Here is a 20,912-nt window from a genome sequence, read left to right on the forward strand (position 1 = left end):
TAGGTTAGAATCCGGGCTTGATACGTTTCGTGTTGGAAAACAGCCGTCTAAGTGCCAAACGTAAAATTCGAAAATTTAATCACAGACAACGTATTTGTTGGCTCGTATCGGACATTGAATAAGCGGGCAGCATTTCGTTAGACAGAAGATCTGAGCTAACCGGGCCAACATGTACGCCAGGGACTCATTATGTCTAAAGGTTACAAATCCAATACTGGTATAGTGCGTCCCTTCTCTCCCGCTCTCTCTATAAAAGGAAGCCAAGCAAATTTTGTCCTGTTCGAGACTAAACAGTTGCAGGTACTGAGAAACAGTAAATATAATATCCCGATGCATGCAGCCAGGTAGATGACAAGGCTTGTGATTGTCGTAATGATCTAGGTTCAGGCTATTTACACTGAAGACGCATGCCAGTCCTAAGATGTCAATCGTGTACCGCGTATATATAGAACATATAAGTTATTACCAATAAAATGTTCAATTCTAGATATTTATATCGCTGCTGATATATAAAGATGAGGTGTAGAACAAATAGTGTTTATGCAACTGCAGGTACGTTGTCGTCGTCATACAATTGACGCTAGCGAAACAGAAATAGAGCCAAGTTTCGAAGAGACTGCTTAATGAACGAAGGATGAACGAAGTGATCGGCTAAGCTGCAAGACATCATTCTGTGGTGCAACATTTCGCATAGAGTGCAAAGGGGGTCACGTTGCCACCAAAGCTATTATTTCTAGACTATTCGTAGTCTGGGCAATGGATCAGGGCACTGGAGGCAACAGTGGTATTTACGGCTAATCCCATATGCATCTGTCGGGATTACTCACGGGCTTTCGCCAAGTCTAGCTCAGCAGCAATTCGAATCCGTCGTTGGCGGCAAGACGATGTGCGATAAGTTCAAAACTCGAGCGCTAATAATCGAGCGGCCTTTACAGCAGAGGCGACACCTCACGCAAGAGGATATCATGACGCGGATCCAAGGAGGTGATGAAAGCCTGTGCGCGTTTACCCAGGAACAATTTCTAATGAGCTTATTGGATTGCTATTTGGGTTAAAGGCGTCCCTGGAAGACGTGCAGGAGTCTTGCTAGCGCACTGATTTCGTCCACCATATTGTAGCGTCACCGCCCGCTTGCACGGCGCTTTTCACGGTGATTGCGAAACCTGCAGACGACTATGAAAAGTACCAGTGCAGAGTGGTATCATCGGCAGAGTGAGATCCTAAACAGAATGTGAAGCTCCTATTGGTATTTTCTACATAAGCATAGGTGGCTGATGTCAGGGAAGCGTAAGAAGTGGTATCTTTCTCTAAATAAGGTTACGGTTAGATTTGGCGGAGGTACGTTCCGGAGTACGTACTCGTTAATGGGCTCCAGGCAACACACACCAATGCTGTGGATTGCGGAATCCCAGGCCTTCGAAAAACCACACAGCAGACGACGAAGCGTTTTTATTCTAGCTCTGCCACATCTACACAGGTCAAAAAGGTCGTGGCTCGGTGTGAAAACGGAAGTTCAAAGCCTAAAGGGCAGAGGTGCGTATTCAGACATATCTCCCGTAAAGAGTACCTTCTGTTAGTTTTACAAAAGCGATCAATCATAGAGAAGACTAAATGCATACGCTTAGGTGTCAACGAATGTGGTCTCGTCGATTAGAAAAAGAGAAAGAGATTCGCTTTGGGCACATAGAAATTAAGAATTAACCCGGAGCGCGGTAGAATGTTATGCAAGGTACCAATAATATATAATCTGACATCGGTACACCGTTGCTACAGTTACAGAGAAAATGCGCATATCTAGGGGTATATTGTGTATACATAATTGTCATGACAATGAAACGTTTTCATCGTACCGTTTTACATTCAGTAGTACTCATAACCCTCATTTAGTAGTACCAAAAACTTCTTTGCCTGCTTAAAACACCAGCCACCTGTTCCCGAGCACTAGCGATCCCAAGGGCAGTGACTTGGTACCACCATCCTAAGGGCGATATGGGACAATAATTCCGCCATAAAGTATACATTAATTTCAATAGCTAGGACAAGAAGCAGTTGAGCACCTGGAAATTGTATGGTTTCTGGCATTACATACAAACAATACATACGAGGGTGTACATATTTAATGTACAAGTGTTCTTCTATAGTAGCTCAGTGAGTGGTGCCAGTAACCTGAAAGTTACTGTAAGGATCTGTTTTATAACGCACGCGGGAGGACTTCAGTAAAGATAGCAAATTTTTTTCCCTAAGAAAACGGCCTGCTCGTTTTCCAGACTTCAATGGACTCTTTCTTAAATGGATACTATAAAGATGAAGCCAATGACACTGATTGATTGAAGTTCGTTGAGATTTATGAATCCATAGCTTGCTATTTTCATTGATGTACGAACTAGTAATTTTGAATATCTGCAACAGTACGAAAAAGTCACCCACTTTAAATGATTCGTTTACAATTTCAAAGTAGATAAAAATGTCTACATATACTACGAAGGTTGACTTAAAATCATTGAAGAACGACATATATTGGCGGACAAAGTCTTTGACAAATGATAACCGACATCGCCTTTATATATAGTTGACGTATAGTACGGTATGCTACACGACAACCGACAGTAGGACAGGGCTATTTTGCTCGTCACCATTGTCATCATACAAAATCCATAAAACGGTTCAAGTGACCTATTTGAATTTCTCGTAGTTCGACGACAAAAGTGGATAAACAGGCGGCTAGTAAATGTGAACGGACCAAACGGAATAGTTTGCTATTTTCTATGGGATATTTTCCTATTTCTAGGACCGTCATCGCCAACATCAAACCCGTGGCAAACATTGTTGTTTCGTCTGCTACAATAAATTAATCGTTTGCTGCATCGTTGCATTTGCTGCCCAGCAAAGTAACGCATACGATTAGCCTAAAACATACTGGTAAGATATTTTAACAGCACGTCTCTCCCAACTGTTGCATTGATCTTGAAAACAGTCACATGTTTAACTTCTGTTTTTTACTTGCATCTGTCAACGTCAGCGCTAGTAATAGTGTACAATGACATGTTTGTGCCGATATTTCCCAACACTGCCTGTAGTAACGAAGAAAAACAATAACCTTTTTGAAAAAATCCACGCTTAAACGGACGGAACGAACGTAACGACGCTATCATATGTTTCGATCCAAATGTAACCGCACATCGGCAGTATGAAACTCTTTGCTAAAGCCATCATGACATAGTGGTCACATTACTTCGGCACCGTTTCACAGTCAGTCACACACGCCTTGAGCATTGCTAAAAAAAATACTTCCGTTGACACTTGTTGAATAGCCATCATTCTAACACACAAAGTGAGAGATTGCGTCACCCCACACCCCACCCCCGACGTCGACCCGCTGATGGCCGTAGGCGTGTGTGGGAATAAATCATAGAGAACAAAAGAGCACGATACGGTGGTAACTGGCATGGGAGGACTTCTATCTGCGAAGTACTTTAGCATAAGGATCATTGAAAAAGCAGTGGGCCACATTTGGAGAAATCGCGCGGTCACTGCGGATACGCAAGAGCCGCATTTAGCAAAATTACGATATACTATTACCGCAACATCTTGTTGTCCGCTAATGAACTTCAAGTTTGTTGACACACCCCGCGCGAGCGATCGTATCATAAGCGATACGTGTTACAATGCTCTTGAATACTGCAACCGTTCACTGTTTCAACTGGATATTTTTCTATTCATTACATTTGCTCTATCGTACTATTAGTATATTAGGATTATGCAAATATAGGCTTTTCTTATGATTATTATGCGTTTTGTGACGCAATATTCCCTCGCTGGGCCAACATGGCGTAATCGTGAATACACGCAACGCGGCACAACACATTGTGTTTCTGGTAGACGCCACGGTAGACTTTGAGGTGGAGTAGTTGTTCGGTTCCCTGTGTGACGAAATAACATGCCTTGCTTGTCCGGAAGCAAGTTAACGAACGATCGTAATTTACGTTGTCTCAACTACTCGTATCAGAAAGTCAGTGTATGACCTTTCCAAGTGTAAATCCGCAACGTTTATACATGCTTTAGCCATAAAGCCTTTCCCGAATCTTTCAGCTTCAACGAGAAACTGTGAAGGACCCTGAAAGATGACACAATCGAATACTGTATATCAAGATGTCACTTACCGCCTACCTCATAGCTTAGTACGCTTGGAAAATTTCAAAACCTGCTCGGGGATACCGTAAAACGACATCGGTATCGTCAGTATCCTATCCCGAATAAGGTGGGATAGGAACAGGGATATGATAGGTTATCTGCTATAATGCGGCATTTCGTGATTTGCAGGACATGTTGTCGGGATGAATTTGCATCACGCTGATTTTTAGCGTCAAACGCAATGACAGACTTTTTAAAGTATAGCCGTCCACCAGAGCACACAGTCAGTTCTATACATAGGGTTGCCGTGATGCCAACGTATTTGTCTATCAAATTTAGGGACAGGTGATTTTGTTCCGTGGTGGGAGGCAGCCATTTCAAGCAATGTGTACTGGTAGCAGCAGACGTGAAATTAGAGAAGTTCCTTTTTTGCTCTAAGTGAGAACGATATTACGGCTATTAACAAGTGGTATCTACCGGATACAAGTTTGCTAGAATTATGTATTACATTCTATAGTTTATTCTAGATCGCAATCCGAATCTTCTGACAATCTACAAATGTATCCATGTTGTTGATAACAACTACGGTTGAACTAATCCCCTATCTACGATTCGAGTCAAATGCTCTATATAATTAAACATGCTTCCTACGAGCCCCCAGTCTGTTGACTTGTGTCGTAACTTTGAAGCAAACGTCAGTATAGTGTTGTCTTAAGAGCTGAATGACGCAAGTGCACGCGAAGCAACGCGGGATGCTGTTCAACAGTCTGACTTCGCTTTAGGTGGTCTACCTTCGAGCCTAATCTACGTGTGTGAAGTAGTTACGATAAATGTAATTTTGGGAGACATTATCACCAGATTTTATGATAATTGCTCTCAAGCTATCCTTCGAATATACTTCTTGTAGAATTAGTTTCATTTCTTTTATGCGAGTATTCCGGTTTAAGTCGCTTAAGAATACAACCTAAAATGACAACCATCTTTCTTCAACTAGGCAACAGCAAAGACAAAGCAAAGCATATTCAGTGATCCTGTATAGGTGCTAAAATTCGTCGCATTTTCTCGCATGTATCTTTTTACCAATGCGCCTTTGCTAATTCAACGTCCTCCACCGTTTCTCTCCGCAGAGGCGTCACGGCCTGCCACGCAGCCGCAAACATAAACAGCAGACGGCGTCATCGTATTAGCTCTTACAGCACGGGTCTTCTCGCCTTTCTTTGGACACTACCAAACATAATTCGTGTCCCCAGCACTGTGATCAGAATAACAGATAAAAACGAACGCAGCTATCGAGGCCGGAGGAGGAAGTAAGTCACAGGATCATGCGAATCAATGCATGGTTGGTAGACGCCAACGAGAGCGTACACACCAACGCTATCGACGGCACTGTGAAGGTGGTAATTTTTCCTTATCTCTCCGTCCGTCTCTTATTATTGAGTAACTTATCTGGCCTCCCAAGGCTACAAACCACCAGGACCCCCTATGCACGCTACAGAAGTCTGGGCCTCACCGCCGTCAACCCAGACGGGTGAAAAAGGGATCTAGCCAAAGTTCTGAGCTTATGTTTGAACACTAGGCGCTCGATCCGTTGCCTGCAAGGCCAGTGTTCGTTGTTATTGGCGTGCTTGTTTTTTGCCGCTGTTGTTGTTTTCATCATGGCTATTGTTGTTGTGGTTGCTATTATCATTATTATCGGTGTTGACCGTTCGATATGAGAGACGTGACGCCCTTTTGAAGGTCGACTACAAGTAGCCCGAATAAGACGAGGGAACCGGTGACAAGGTCTGAAAAAAGAAGGCAAAAGCCGACAAGGAAGCCAGCAGCTCCGGGCCCGGCCAATCAATATTGTTGGTTTTGTATCGCGGCTATTGTTGCTGCCGCTGTTGTTATTGCTGTTCTTATTATTTGTGAGTGTACTTTATATCGTAGAGTCCGCTTGCCCACAGCCTACCGTACTTTTGTCACACCGGCATATTTACGTAAAGCGTCTTCACTGTGGATAGGCTGGCCTGCTAACTTAAGCTCTAGCTAGGAAATTTGTTGCCTGGATGGATTTGCGTTAATAATAACGTTATCAAATGTGCACTTCGGTCAGATCCAGCCAGGCCCACGTCTAAACAAGTGTACACCAGCCAGACAATGCACAACATTCATTGCAGCGACGGCAAAACAATCCGAAATAGAGAATGATGCTTAACCGTCGAAAGAACCACTTCTCAGCTAGCGCACCACATCAGTTTGGTTACAAACGTTATAGTAATATTTACAGTGCATAGAAAATGCTGCAAATAATATAGCAGAAGTAACTCGAAAAGGCCGCGAACAGGCCGCGATGACGAACACGGCGATAAAGTCGAGTAGCGATGGCAGCGGCAGCGGCAGTAACAATAAGGCCCTCGTAGAACAACGGGAAGTTGTTTATTATTATTATTATTATTATTATTATTATTATTGTGAAACAGAGGCCGAGGTAAGAAGGGTTGTCGAGAAAGAAGATTTCGACGTAGTGCGTGAACAGAGACTACGTACGCGGGCAAGCTTCAGTAGGACGGGACGTTCGGCGGATAAACAAGACCATGTGAAGACTAAAAAAAAACAGACAATTGGCACTTGGCGAAAAATCGAACTGAAAAGATGACGAGCAACGGTGGTGCCTGATAGAAGGCAAACAGGCTTGTTTATCGTACACGAGGTCCTCCATCGTTGAACTGAGAGCTTTTCAAACAGAAACGTCAAGAAAAAAGATAAATATTCATATTATATATGACACCGTGATACGCGTACGAACGAATGATAATAACACTTAGAACAAAGCTGGATACGTTTTAATGCATATATTTCATTGTAGGGAAATGTAAGCACAGCTTATGTAATGGGTAAATATATATATATATATATATATAATGTCTCAGTTTGACCGGAACTTTTCATAAACGTTGTAGTAGACGCAGAAAAGTTTCAGCCAAAACCTCAAAAACAAAATAATATTATATACGTTTGAACAATATGCATTTGCCTTTGGCGAGTCTGTTAAACCTGCACGATGCTAGAGGACTCATTTGTAAGTTGCAAAAATATATACAATATGCTTGTTAAGAGAAGGCTTTTTATGATGATTGCAGGGGTTCTATGGTTCTCTTGGCATATCCAATGCAAATACAGTCTGTCACAGTTGATAACGTGTCAAGATCGATCTGAGGGTATAAATGCCACTGTGAACTATTCAAACTTCAGTTATATCTAGAGAATATCTATGATCTCCGACGGCGTTTGACAGCCGGTGGCAAGGACAAGGATAGTGGTATGATCTCTCGTAAAAAACCAATCGATGCTTTGTTACGACAAAGAATAGATACGCTATCATCGTAGATTGTACGTATTTTGATTCTGACCCACATTTATCCATTTTGACCCACAAAATTCTTATTGCAATATTTTACGGCAAATACTTTGCTGCAGCAAAGGTCACACTACTAATCCCTCGAGTAGTTTAAACAAGCGATTTTATTAGAAATCACAAGTAAATCGACATGATTAATTCATGACTACTGGAACCTAGTGAACTGCAAGTTATACAGGTTCTCCAGGACAGGTATGATAATACCTATAGGAATAAAAACCGTATCGTCCTGTGTTTTGTTTATGGCGGAGATCACAGCTATGAGATGTTCGTTTGATGTAAATGTTTTTTCCAACAGTTCCGCATAACTGCAGAAAACATAAATAGAAACTCTGTTGTTCATGAAGACAGGGAACTCAAAAGCGCTGTCAGCCACAATAGTTTTCCAGTGATTTTATCAACCTCATACGTTAACGCTGAAATCGTATTACGTAAGTCACGTTGCTTAGCATGAACTTTTCTATCAATATGATAGGCGTAGTTATATAACGTTAAGTCGTGTAGCTATCCAATTCAGCTAATGTTAGGGTAACATTTCCATGATTATGGATTACGTTTAGCAGCGTTCAGGGATTTTCCGTCGTCTTCATACGCGCGCTAACGATATTCGTTTTACTGTTAAGGCACTACCAACATCCTGTTAATTTTATAGCTACTACGAAAGATCGTGCAGCACGATCGATCTGTATTGTCTTTAAAACGTATTTTCCAGCTGTTAGTCGAATGTTCTCCGAACTAAACGCACACGGAAATCGCCTCGTATCTTTGCTGGCACACGCATAAGTTGCTTTTTCTTCGGTATAGTGATCTAGTCCGATACCGTTTTCGAACTTGTTGCCCATCGTCTTTCTCGTCGGCCGATGGACTACCCTCGCAGGTTCACTTACCCGGCTATAACTGTACTTTCTTATTTAGATTTTTTCACTTGACTCTACAGCGTTTTGTCATCCGGCACAACCCCCTTTATGCAGACAGAGGGGGCAAAACCAGATGGAGAAGAGCATTTTTTTTTATTAGCAACAAACACCCCGGATTAGTAACTAGGAAAAATCCGGAGGCAAATAGTAATCAATGCTTTCTTAACCTGTTTCTATTTATCTAATCATCAAGGTGTATAGTAGATGCTCGTGTTCATTCAAAAATATGGCCGTCCAAGCCACCGCGTCCACATCAATGTCAGTCGACTAAATCTGGACGATGTCTCGCGTAGACTCTTTGAGTAAAACCAATAACTAGATCGACAAAATCTTGCTGCCCAGGTGCCTAATACCTTACTTTATGGATGATGGCTTTCTGCTGCTACTACTACATGCATTCCTAATACTATATGAATTTGCCTCCCCCAAACTTAGCCCCAAAATGATTATGTGTTCATTCAATCTTATTTTTTGCTGGTATGACAAGTAGGTCAGTGCGATGCCCCTGTACGACGCGCTCGACAACGTTTCTCGAATTTCGTTTAGGCTATGGATTTTCTAATAACTATTATGATGATCTGCAGAAACGGCACAGCAGTGAACAAATGATCGTACCATTAACAGCAAACGATCGTGCGTACAATTATTGGAACAAGATTGAAAACCGAAAAAGAAAAAAAAAAATCAAAGACGGAAAAAACAAGGAACGTGGTCAGCGCGCCAACCTAGAAAATATCGGTAATAATAAAAAGGTGCGCGTCTCGAGCCGAGCTTTATAGTGTTACCGTGGTCGGCCCTGAAATATATGTGAACAGATAAGCAACTTTTTTTTTCTAACTTCAGATATCATGTATGGTATTTATCGACCAGTGATTACTTAATCACAGGCAACACGTGCGCAAAAATTAGAGACCAAATTATAGCTTCGATTCTCGAGCACGCCAGTTATCGTAAATATAACAATAACACGCCGTTTATGTATGGCTACCTATTGGGCCCCACAAACTATGCATAAATGCGTTAAGACATTATCATTGAAATGAGCGGTTCTGCTTTGCGATTGTGTCCATCTCTCTAGCCCTTCGCTAGTTGGCCTACTGATAGGATCTAAATTGGTTTTAGGATGAGCTCCGCATCTCTAAGCCCCTGTGCTCTTGGAGCCCCTACTGGGAGTTACTCAGCAGCAATTGGCTAAGTCGCCCACTGATTGCTGATCGCGCACCCTCATCGTAGCAGAGCCGTTGATCTCGATATGTACTTAATAGTAATCGAAGCAGGAAGCATAGCGATGCTGCTTAGCAGTGGCAACCGACGCTGGTCCGTAGCAATGAACTTTTCAAAATAGATTCGCTGTGCGTGAGTGGAACCCCTACTCGGCTCATGAGAGCCTACCAAGCAGCCTTCGTGTACTATTCTCGGCAAACAAACAATGGCAGGCCCAACGCTCCTCTAGGGCTCACGGAAACATCGGCTCGATCAAGACGCGCTCAGCTGGCAATCTGCGTGACAGCAACGGTGCCGCCATACTAATAATCGCCTACGTTCTTATGGGATGTGGCCGTTCTGCAGTGCAATAATGGCAACCTACGGCGTCAGGGGTTCAAGATTCTACGCGTGATGAATCGAACCTACTTTTCTCTTTGGCAGAGCAGCAGCAGTAGTAGCCGACAACACTCACAGCTTCCGACTTTCAACTCGGCGAATGTCAGCGGCGCTGACGGAGAAGGCCTCACGTTACTGAAGTTTCAGATCCCTTCGTAAGGGTAGAGAACCGCTCGCCCAATTTCCTTCCGTTCTCTCTAGAGTCCCATCTCCCTCCCCAGATCTCATCTTGGTCTCCTCCTGCAGCTTTCTGAGATGATTACGACAAAAACGACGACCAACAGCAGTCTAGAACGGCTATGCCGAGACGCCAATTCTGCGAGTAAATCTATTTTTAGGGTAAGGCACTGGGCGACTGCCGACCATCGTTATAACGAGAGATCGCCGGACCCTTTCCTCATCTTCATTAGTAGCGAGGTTTGGCAACACTGTAGGCCGTTCGCAAAAGACAGTTGTGTGCTAGACAATAGCTGCATAGGAAGCCGTTTTTAACGCTTTTGCATTGTAGCCGCAGCGCCACATAGCCTCGTAGCGGGGAGAAGCTGAACGACGAAAAAAAAATTAACGAAAACTAAAGGTTGGCGACAAGGTGCGCAACGAAAAAAAAAAATGCGTAGTTCAGTGCCTGTTTTTCGTATGGAGGAAAACGGGAGCAGCACGGTCGTGATATGTTATGTAATTATGTGGATAGTTACAGCGCTTCTATGAGACGATTCTAAATTGAATGTGAATTGTGCGAACCTTTCTACGACGACAACATGTTTACTGTAGTAGCTTTTGAATAGAACGACCTCTATTTAGCCAAAGTTTCTAGTTGATCTGCTCGTGTAGGTCTAAATTTTAATAACTAGAAATTATCGAAACACTCTTGTATGCTGTAAACTAATGGTAGCTCGTTAACCAATCTTTTCGACCGTTGACTAAAATAAATATCTACTCATAACCCATTGCCGAATCGAGAAGCCATCAAGGTCTAGCGGTCCGAATATGCTATCTCGAAGTGAATCTGGTACTAAACTAATTTTTTTTTATCATTACTATTTTTCTCAGATACGAAACATGGACAGAGCTGAGACCTAGTACAATGTATCTCCATCTTCCAATTTTTGCTTCGCCTTTTGTCATTGTGCCTGCCCAAGCCAATCATCGTTTCGCCTTTTTGGCCGCGACCTACAGCCAGCGTCAGAGCCCCACTTTATTTCATTATAGTACTGCCGCATCACACACCCGCTTACACTCGGCTGCAAGCTCTGGAAAACTTCTGTTTTCTGCCTCTTGTTATGGCTTGTCGTCGATACCTCTGATACGTTCCTAATGCATCGAATTCTGGTACGATCAGAACGCATCAGGAATGCGGTATCGATATCGACCTCCACATGATTCTATACCCGGATTGCGACTCGACCGAAAATCGCGCACGCGAAAGTAGTTGCCCTTTTGATTGGCTAACCAAGTACTCGGCCGCCCCTTTGATTATTTGATCGACATTTTGACGTATTTGCGCTCGCTTTATTTCGCCGCTACTACATCCCTTTATTCCACTTATTGCGGCCGCCTTTCCGAAATTGGCAAAACAAAGTTTCAAGTACATTTCGCAGAATCGGCAGAAAGAGACCAGCTATTCTCGGTATCCAATTTTGACTCTCACGCCATCGAGCTAGCTTCTGATGGTATTCGGTAGGGACAACCAAAACCCACCCCGATTGTTTGGGTTAATTCATTTGACTTCATTGTTATGATCATAAGCGGCAGCCGCAGTACAAACGTTCGTGATAGCAGCCTCTAGTCTAAGCTGTATATTAAATTTGGTTCTCGATATTGAGAGGAAATTTCCACCCAGAATGGCAACATCATTGGCGACGGCGGCCTAGTTCCCAGACGTCTAAAAAAATCTGTTTTGAATTCCTAGATTATTGAAGGCAATAGAAGTTGGCGGGTGGGCTTGTTTTTCTATTTGCATCTCATTCTTATTTATTCGTTCATCCTTCACCTCTTTGTTCCGGTCATGTCAAGTACCCCGAAAGCACTTCAAAGTAAACCTAGCTAACTTCTTCCACTAGACCTTATCAACGTCGAGTCGAAAGCTCGAGACGCGAAAAGAACGGAAAACCGAAAGAGATAGCGGAGCGAGAAATCTATTTGGAAAAGTTTTTCAATATGGCACACATTAGCAGCTATGAATAAAGGAGCTTCACAGTAATGGCCCTATCGGCCAATTGTTCTACGAAGAAGGAAAGGCATTCGGTAGCTGGTTTACTTCAAAATATTTATAAAATGCATAGGTTTTTTGTTATTGTGAAGGGAATAATAGATGAAGAATTCCGTTATTGGTCTGAACATTCAGCTTACGGCTGCAGTACTATGCCCAACTTCTACGTAGATGAAGTCGTCGATCGTCTTCATTTTGACGCTCACTTATAACGATGCGAGGAGTGAGATTCAAAGGAATTGTTTGTCAAAGGAAATAATTGCATGAATAAGAGCAAGATCATGCCTTTCCATTTCTTTTCATATGAATTGCCCGAATGATGATGTCCGTTCGGGTGTTCACAACCGGAAATGGATCATATCATAAGAGCTGTGTAAAGGCGGCCAATAGCGTGATTTCTCTTCGGTTCCTCCTTAATGTCGCGATGCCTTTGACGTGGTTCTTTTTCATTGGCGAACAGTAACAACTGATTCGTGCCATTTAAATGGCGCAAACAAAGTAAAAGCCTTGTTTTAATAACAACCGAAGGCAAATCAAGCTTGAGTATACATCCAGGTAAATCAACATTTTTTAAGGATACTCAAGTAAACAACATGGACCGTTTATAAGAACCGTGGAATAATTGTAGACTCACTAGATACCTAGCGCTATGTCTTTATGCTTCCACCGCGGTCTCCGGGAAGGTAACCCAGGCCCATTTTTTATTCATTTAGTTTATGTTTTATCATTTATTCATTTATGTTATTTTACCTTACTCAATAAAATAGCTTTCATTACATCACAACTCCACCCCGACAGGCAGCGGAGGTACAATAGTTGACCACAATGCCGGAGGGCCTTTTAGCGACGTATTTACGATGGAAAATTATCTATAATTAGGTCATTACTGATTGTTATTGGTTGTTAGTTCGTCATCAAAGACAGTCCACTTTTTTTATGTGCAGAAACTGTGTAATTAAGATTTTAGTCAGTATAGCTTACATTATAGAGTATATAACTACTGTAATCTTAAACACTAACTGCTAAAGCATACCACAATGATGCAGCGCCCATATGATGCACCCCCTGAACTTCTCAAGTTGGTAGAATATGTACAATCTTGCTCTGAGACGATAGACTTTAAGAGAAGTTGAGAAAAATATGCGTAAGACCCAGCAACCTAACCATCGAAAAACATCTGTGAGCATAAGTTTATTTGACTTCACATAAAGGCCACAGCAAGTTTTTCATATATTATATTATATTATACAGTTTCTCACAAACTCGTATGTAAAACTTTTTTTTATTGTTTTCCGCTGCTACTCCAAATAGAAGATTTTACTTATCCGTCTGTTGTAAGCCTCATTGAAAATTTGATACATCTAGATCTAGACTTAAATCTTGCAAGGCACCATTTTGTCAAACTAGTAAAAATTCCCATGATGATGATGATGCTAAGAATAGCTTTCACGAGCGTACCAAGAGAACAATAGGGATATGTTGCCTACAATACGTTGTCACGTAGCAATCTTTACCCAGCCTTGAGGGTTCTCATACAACTCCACGTTCTCCTGCGCAGAAAATGCCTTTTCCAGATACCTCATGAGTGCACGCAATGCTACTTCTTCAGCCCGACAGTATTAATTTCAATTTACCTTCTTCCGGTAAACGACCCTGGTTGTGTACATGAATAATGGCCCGATGTTTCGATACTGCAAAAAGATAACTCCTGAGCGACTGTTCTTTTTGAAGAAAGAACACGCCAGCCTCAACCTAAACACGACCAAAAAGAAGTCATGACACAAACAAGATGACCTTAGAAAGTTTCAATAATGAGCGCCATCAGTATTTACGTGTCTGAATATAGCCGCTGTTTGAAACGTGCACGTGAATCTAACGTGTTTGCATACGTGTATGTGCTAGTTGCAAAGTGATTAGGAAATAGTTCTCCTTGTTGCTGACTAATTTGAATTTTGAATTTCATAAAAAGTTAGAAGTTTTCAACAACAAAATGCAACTTATGGAAATTAAACGGTCTCGAGCCGGTCACCTATCGAACTGAATTTCGATAAAATTTACGTCCAGCATACCCTCCACATACACATACAGATACAAACATATTTTCAAATATAGGTGGTAAAACCCCATTTCCATGGTCATGCGTTTCTTGCGGAAGCAGCTTATTTTCAATGTCTTATAAGAAAATTAAGCTCGGCAAAGCAGCTGACTAAGTAACAAGTAACCCTGTCCGACGTCAAACTACTAAATGGCTTGGCGGAGACCGTCAGAGCTTTATCTGTCCCAAAACAACTATTTCAACTTTTAGTCGAAGAGAAGCGACGACATCTTCAGAAAGCACTAGAGTACATCGGAATGAACAAGACTGGATAACACCGCTGTTCTTAGTCTTGTTGATGCTGCCATTGTCGCAGTCACTTTTCTCGATGAGGTCTTATTGCTGTTTTCACTCTAGATTGCCTCACACTTGTTTTCAGTCCGCCGTTTCTGTTGCCACGTTACGGAAAAGTCGACGCACGGACGCCAATCGAGAGAGTCCCATTGACGGCGTAGCACCGTCGCCCAGTTTCGCCGCTCATGCATCGCGTTTTGTTGGGTCATGAAAGCGGCTTTTAATGAACAGCCGCGGGTCAACGGTCCCTTTCTACCGAATCCTGCTGTTCTGTCTCTAGTTACCAGGAGGCTTTCAATAGTGCGACAGCTGGGAACGCCGAGACAATAGGGCGAGGGGGTGAAGGACACAAGCAAAGGTTCTTTCGTGTCACAGTCCTGAAATCCTGAGGAAGCGCGGAGTAGGGCTTGGCTGTTTCGCCAGTTGCCTGTTTGCAAAAGTTCTCGCCACGCTCGTAGACGACAGCATTTGTTAAGCGGCTCGCTTTTCTGCATAGAGACTTCAGTATGCTAAGCAAAAACTTTCCGTCCCCGCTGACCGGTTACTGTCTTCGTGGAAAAGAAACATCGTACTGTTACGATGCTGCACATGACCGAAAAGTGCCCGCTGCCTCGACGAAAGCGCCGAGTTGGTTTCCAGTGATTTCTTTGCTAGCGTTTTGCCGAAACTAATAATGAACTAATGTTTATTCCCAAAGGGCACACTCAGTGATAACGGTGACGTAATAATACGACACCAACATTTGCTTTTACGTGGGTGTTCGTAATCTGTTGGGAAGGGATTGGCGAAAACGAATGACTTACTCGTTAGCAGAACCGTAAAAATACGGCGAGACGAATCCCAGGACCTGTAACTACCCACGGAAATTCTAATCCACGATCCTATTTGATCGTGTCCCTATTTAAGGAAGCTTCGAGCGGGACTACGAGATGCTGTAGGTAGCGGCTCCGTTTCTCTTGCAATCTGACTATCTATCTCCTTTAAATGCTTTCGTCTATGCTCCTTTAAAAGCCATAGTTTTATCTGATTAGCAGATTGGTTTCGAGAACCGGTAGACGGAACTGCGAGAGCACAAACCTCGGCGATCTAAACGCAGCGTTGAAACCAGTTGAATTTTTATAGACTAGTCAATGATGTCTATAATGTCTGAATTATGTATGCGAATGGATTGCTTAGATATGAATAAGATAATAGTTAAATGAAGTACTAAGTACTTCTTAAAATAACCAGTTTAAAGATGTGCATAAGAACTGAGATCAACTGTCTCGTTATTTATATGAGGTGCGGGCGCCTTTACTTCACCTACGCAAGTAGCCTGGCTCCTTAGAAATCACTAATAACATATTAAATTATAGTACTATATATATTTGATGTACAAACTATCTCATATGCAGGATTATCACTACGACCAGCATATTTTGATTATGCATGATAATACTATAGAGACTGGAGTGCTTAACAGATATGAAGCAATCGGATGCCCGCCTGAGGTCGCTGTTAGCTGGAATATTTCTACGTTTTAGACCTGCGTATGAAGAATGGAAAGAAGGTTTATATTCAAATAGCAAGAAGGCGGCGCAGCGCTCGCTACCAGCGTTATCCATTTATTTCAACGAATATGGATTTCTCATACAGTGGAAGCTACAGGCAAGCACCCTGTCGCCTACAATATTATAAAGAGAAATGATCGAAGTATCCGAGGCCTGCGTTCCGAGCCACTATAGAATCGTTATCACGTGATCGTACTCTATGCAGGACGTAGCTGACGGGTTAACAAGTACAGACACAGTAAAAAGATAGAAGAACTTGGAACTTTGAGCGTGAAACGGTAATGGCGCAGTGTAACTTTTGGCGTTTAATGTATTTGGAATTTGTCCGTTGCAGACCTAAGCGCACCTGTGTCCTCGATAAGCATTGAAGAAATGAAATCGAAGAACATGATAATTAAAGTTTTATGATTTATATGAGGCAAAAAAAAAAGTGTTCAATCTGAGCCTGAAATGCATTAGCGAAAATTGTAAAATTTATCAATTGCAGATTTTGGACAGGTCAATTTCGAACGTAGAACTTCCGAGCAGTCCAATACTATATTATATAAAAGTATTCCTCAAGGCTCTAGTTTAATGTTGAACATCTAGTTGCATTGCGAGGAAAAATAGTAGATGCCCTTTCAGACCGCATCGTGTAAATATTCCTTGTTGCGTTTGTTTCCTCAAGTCAGACTGATTTATGGTAATCATTCCTATCCACAAAAGGGCACCGCAAAGGGAATTTGTCACGTCAGAAATAGCCAGCTGTTGTTGGGCCATTCTAGGAGCTGTTGAAGAACGCCAAGTTAGTAGACGTCGTATTCGTTTCGCCAGGCGCGAAAAGACGAAGTCCATACTTTTTGCAACTGTTAATTTTCAAAGAGAAATAGGTATCGAAGTGCAGGAAGACAGCTTAAGTTATTAATACCTATTGCATTCGAAGCATTTAATTGATATAACAAACGATGATTCAAGATCCGAGGGAATTTTCAGATTATAAACACGTCAACTTGAGGTGCGAAAACGATTTCGCTATTGAAAAATAACGCCTGAAACCATTTATATATATATATATATATATATATATATATTATGTAGGTCCCATTATCACAGAGTGAAAATTAAACTATATAAATCTAGATTGGGCATTACATACTTGTTGCAGTATATATATATATATGCTATGAAACCCTTCTTTCAGGCAATCAGTGAAGTAAAGCCTCACGAGTCAAGCCGCCCGAGTACAACCCAGGCGCAAGACCCAATTAAGCCACAGTAATTTAATTTCGTATCCACCTGTACCTAACTTAACGTAGCCTAACATCTACAAAATTTTGCTTCATTTAGTTTTCAATTGCCTTCCATTAGTGTACCTCACGCTTTTCTTTCTAGCTTCATGTGGTTCGGTCCAGAAAGTTGGAGGATGCTATTAGTCGGCTATCCTCACGGCGAAGCCTCATGACGCAATTGTTCTTTGTAATTCTTTTTCCGTTGAACTTGGAGAAATTCGGGCCGCAGCCGTCATGACCTCTACCGCCACCGGCTACATAGTGGCAGCAGCAACCGCACGTCCAATGAGAAACGAAGGGACCACTTAAACGAGACCTGGTCCCTGCAAAGGTCTTAGTTTTGAGGCTTTACCCCAAATTACGTTGCGCCGTCTCACTCTGTCGCTGAGTTTCTTGATGCAGCATCGGCTGTGGCAACGGTTTACACTGAACTCTAGGGGGACTGTGAAACGCTTGCGCCTGCAGGTGTCGATTACTTTTTACGACGACAACATTACATAGGCCATTAGAGATAGTCTTACACGACGCTACAATTGTACAGACCGACAGAGGTAAACGAAATGTTAACAGCATCAGCAATGACAATAGTACAAGATTAGTGATGGAAGTAAGTTAACAGTGGGAAATATGGCTCAATCAGGTTGCAGAAAGCTAACTTCAAGTTTGAAAGTTTGTAAAGTGAGTTTTTCGTCTAATATTGCCTTAAAGCATTGCTTTAGACGGCTATCTCCCAGCGCGAAATCAAGTGCATCTACGTCTGATCTCGTACCTGAATCGTCTCACTAGGTGTCGCTAAGTTTAGAAAGTAAATGAGTTATCACTGCATTATGTCGAAAACTGACCCTATTAGACAATATTGTACTGGAAAAAAATAACATTAGGCACGTGAGACAAAAAAAAAACCTACTTAAATTGATAACTGACAAACAATGAATACGATTAAAATAAGCTGACAAAATGAACACGATTGGTGCGTACGGAATTTCCCACACTGTTTGATAACCTCTTACTTTTGCTACATGCTTTCAACAAGTAAGCCCGCCAATTGAACAAATAACGTTAGCAACAATATTTTCCTCTGTCCAAATTGTGCTTTCCTGTCTTGTGGAAATTACGCCTACCGCGTAATATGCTTCGTCGGCGACGCTTTAGTTAGCAACCGCTGGTTTTCTTTCAAGCAGAAGTTTAGCAACCCAATCGAAATTCCTTAGCACGGTACTTAGATATTTTAGCAATTATACCCAACATGAAGCCCACTCGAAAGCTTGCAGTTTTTCCTACACGATAACCAGCCAGCCAGAGCAGACGATAAGAAGCAGTCAACGATGTCAACAATAGACCTCGCTCATTGCGGGATCACTTAAGCACTTCAAGTACTTCTTAGACCGAACCCCAACAGGCCTAAACGGGGAAGCAAGTGGCTGATAGATCATCGTAATTCCAGTCAGTTGCGTACAGCATTTCACGCGAGAGAGCTAAAGTTTGTAAGAAGAGGGTGGAAGCAAAGCTCAGGAAACGAGGGTAAGTGAAGACACTGATGTATCGGCCACTGAAATAGTTCTATCGGCACTGCATCGCTTGACGGTAGTGCCTTGACCCGCAGATTGATTTATTCGCACGTGGAACTGCGATGGCGATTGCCGCGGTGGTTTTATTGCGGTGTCATCGCCCTTCAACACAGTGGTGACAATCAATTTATATCGTCAACAGCCTTTGCCTTCGGTTGTTTTAATGAACAGTCGATAAAAAAAAAAGCTAGATTTGTCGATTGGACGACTCAATATTAAACCTAGCCGCAACTTCGAAGTTATTAACATCTTCCGCCTCGCCCAGAGCGAATAAGCCGACTTCGCTTCGACCCCGCGCATCCAGTGTGTTACTTCACTTCTTGGGTTCTGGGGCAGCGTATACGGATCTTCATCGCACACAGATCTACTATTCATGTTTTAGTTGTAAATGGACAAACCAGTTCAGGATTTGTTTGTTTATCTTCATAGCCTATGTTTAGCTGATTCATGGCATTAAGAAAAACTCTACAAACGATTACTTTAAGGTGAATTTATTACTTAATGATGACAATATATGGTTGGCTTACAGGTGATTATAGTAGATCCGCCCGCACGTACGTACGGGGTTGATTACGTTTGCTTATACTGTAGGGGACCGGAGAGTTTACAAAGTCTAGTTTATGTATTCGACGGTGCTACACTGAACTTACAGAACGAGCCCCTATACATAAGAAGTACATTTGAAAGGAGTCACGTGTAAGCCATTCGTTTATAATTTACTCGAGCTATCAAACAGTGTGTCGGCGATATAACGCTATTATTTGTCATTACCGCATAAAGCTCTACGCTTTACGATTGCCTTATAAAAATAACCATGTAACGAAAATCCATAGGAGAGAAAGGAGCTAAAGACACATTCTTTTTAAAAGAAAAACATTTTTGTAAACTTTGCTCACTCCTCAACTAAGTTCATTGGATAACGCTTATTCTATTATAGCTTAGTCTGTTAAAGGCAGAAGCGCCATGAGCTTTCATTTTGTCACTGCGCCAATATCCCATTGTCGGTACTCCTTTTAGCAAGCAACTTCGATACGTATCACTATCAGGCGTGTTTTACACTCAGCTCACTATTACCATCCGCTATCATTTGCGTCCCGTCAAGAAAAAAAAAATTGGATAGGGATTAAATGACGACACATAGCATCATTGCAACAATTCCGGCCGATGTTAAGGGGGAGTATGCCACCATCTCCAGTTACGGGATTAGCGTTAAACATCGAAGAGCTAATAATAGCTGCTGGCCCTATCAGCACCTAACTACAGACGCCCACTGGGTCTCAATTCTGCAATGACTCGTTAAAAGAAAATAGAAAAGAACTCAACGAAACAGTTGAGAACTGTTTGAAGACGACTGACGCTGAATAGCAGACTGTTTTCCGTTGGCGGTTACCGGCTGCTCGAAAAGCGGAGCGTCAAGCAATACTTCGGTGCCTGCTGGTCATATATAATTAACTGCATAGGCATTTAAATTGAAATATAAAAACAGGATTTTTCCAATTGTTTGTTGCTCGTTTCGTCGTCTATAGTACGCCATCACCAAAAGAGGAATGACGTTATCGCGTCAACCGGTGCGCGACCTTCCAGCGGTGGCGCCTTCCATCAGTGATCCATTAATTCATGCGTTTTCGTTATTTATTTTAGTTTATAAATTAAGAATGTTGCAGTTACAGTGATTCAACGAATAGTTGACATTACTTGGGTTAATCAGAATTTTCCTGTTTCTGTGGATATCTTGTTTATAGCTGAATAGAAAGTATATAGACGAATAACTGACAATCAGATCCTGTCAGAACTAGCAGACGATAAAGCTAAAGAATAAACATCAATGGCGACGCAGCTGACTGACAATTGTTGACAGGCTTAAGTAATTAACGCGGG

The 20,912-nt window shown here is 42.1% G+C and overlaps 1 protein-coding gene across 5 annotated transcripts in view; it reads right to left on the reverse strand.

Annotated features, from left to right (window-relative positions):
- The window catches only part of LOC111262666 (1-phosphatidylinositol 4,5-bisphosphate phosphodiesterase beta-4), a 139,988-nt gene that overhangs the window by 51,550 nt on the left and 67,526 nt on the right, over window positions 1–20,912 (reverse strand). The window lies entirely within an intron of this gene.

Source organism: Varroa jacobsoni, unplaced genomic scaffold (assembly GCF_002532875.2).
Source record: "Varroa jacobsoni isolate VJ856 unplaced genomic scaffold, vjacob_1.0 scaffold_689, whole genome shotgun sequence".
Lineage (NCBI taxonomy): Eukaryota > Metazoa > Arthropoda > Arachnida > Mesostigmata > Varroidae > Varroa > Varroa jacobsoni.